The sequence below is a fragment of the Giraffa tippelskirchi genome, chromosome 2 (genome assembly GCF_054371585.1).
Source record: "Giraffa tippelskirchi isolate mGirTip1 chromosome 2, T2T-mGirTip1v1.2.pri, whole genome shotgun sequence".
Taxonomy (NCBI): Eukaryota; Metazoa; Chordata; class Mammalia; order Artiodactyla; family Giraffidae; genus Giraffa; species Giraffa tippelskirchi.
Genome location: NC_137276.1, coordinates 233,156,844 through 233,158,762, shown reverse-complemented (window position 1 = coordinate 233,158,762; position 1,919 = coordinate 233,156,844). Strand labels below are relative to the sequence as shown.

General features: G+C 44.4%; 1 pseudogene; it reads left to right on the top strand.

The window, feature by feature from the left end:
- Nucleotides 1–334: 334 nt before the first annotated feature.
- LOC145538378 (ubiquitin carboxyl-terminal hydrolase 46-like) lies at nt 335–1,486 on the top strand (annotated as a pseudogene).
- The last annotated feature ends 433 nt before the right edge of the window (nt 1,487–1,919 follow it).

Here is a 1,919-nt window from a genome sequence, read left to right as displayed (position 1 = left end):
TTTCTTTAATAAAGGTTGTAAACTCCCTTGGTTGTTTTTTATCTGGGAAAAAAAAATCTCATGATTTCACACTTTTACTTGAAAGATTGTTCTTTGGTAAACTATTTTCTCTCAGACTTTGGAAATGTGATTTCATATTCTCCTGGGCTTATATTGTCTTCTCTCATTCGCTTTTGCTGTTAAGAAGTTATCCATCAAGCTGAAAGCTTAACCCCAGCTCACATCCCCACTGCCAGGGCCACCATGCCTGGCCTCCCCTTGAACACCCCACCATGGCCAGTCCTGTTTTCACCTTATAAAGATAGTGGTGTGGGATCTCTGTAACTTTAGACTAATGACTGTCGGAAACATTGCCTCCATCTATAATATGGTTGCAGTATTCTGCGATGATTTGACAGAGAAGAACACCTGTGTTCCTCATTCTCAAATATTTTGAGTGGTGCCTCAAAGGGCACCCAATGCCTCTGCTCTGGAAAAAGACAGTGATTCAGTGCAGTTTCCAGTCAATGAACAATGCTTCAACCTGGTCAACTTTGGAAACACGTGCTACTTTGGTTCCATGCTGCAGCCTGGAACTCCTGCCAGAGGTTCTGGGAATGTCATGGCATGCAAGACCCAGCCCAGAAAGAAGGAAAACTTGTTGACCTGTCTGGGAGACCATTTCCACTGCTTTGCCACTCCAAAGAAGGTTAGTGTGACCCCACCAAAGAAGTTCATTTCAAGGTGGAGACATGAAAGCGATCTCTTAGATAACTATATGCAGCAGGATACTCATGAATGTTTAAATTATTTGCTGAACACGGACATCTGCGGGAAAAGAAGAAACTAAGTGGGAGATGAAAAAATGACAGTGTAAAGGAACTGCAGAGAGTGATAAACCAGAATTCACTTGTGTCCATGAGATTTCTCAGGGAGCACTCACCCATGAAACTTGATGCTTGAGCTGTGAAACTGTAGCAAGAGATGAAGATTTTCTTGACCTTTGTGTCGATGTGGAGCAGAATATATCTATATTGCTCCCTGTCTAAAAGACTTCAGCAACACGGAAATGGTGTGTCGTGGACAGGAATATTGTCGTGAAACAGGCTGCAGGAGAGGCCCAGCAAAGGATAAGCGTCAGAAAGCTGCCCGTGATTTTGGCCTTGCACCTTGCGCGGTCCAAGTACGTGGAGCAGCTCCAGGTACACCAAACGATCTTACCAGGTGGGCTTCCTGCTGGAGCTTCAGCTCTTCAACGCCTGCAGCGACGTGGTGCATCTGGACTGCATGTATGAGCTGGTTGTGGTGGCGGCCCACTGGAGCAGTGCTCCTCATCATGGCTTTATGTCAGTATTACTGTGGCGAAAAGTCATGGCTTCTGGCTTTTGTTTGATGATGACGTGGTAGAGCAAATGGATGCTCAAGCTATTGAGGAATTCTATGGCCTGACTGCAGATATAAAAAAAATTCAGAATCTGGCTATATTTTATTCTATCCATCAATATAATAACTTAAAGGACTGTGGGACTCATCTGAATGGGGGGAAATTTTCAAAGCACTCTGAGCTGCTGACGTTTCTCTGTAGACACCCATCCTCCCCAAAGACGCACTAGCAGTGTACTCTGTGTCTCTGGGGTCTGGCTGTGTGACTCCCCCGTCCCCCCCAGCTCCCCTTCATTTTCCTACATGCAGCCCAACTCGTGGTTTTAAGTTAGTCTGAGGTAACTTTAACTGCAGTCAGATTGTAGTGAGGTTTAGATGAATGACATTTGCTAATTTTAGGATTGAAATCAAGATTGCTGGGAGAAATATTAACAACCTCAGATATGCAGATGATACTGCTCTAATCTAGTCAAGGCTATGGTTTTTCCAGTGGTCATGTACGGATGTGAGAGTTGGACTATAAAGAAAGCTGGGTGCTGAAGAATTGATGCTTTTGA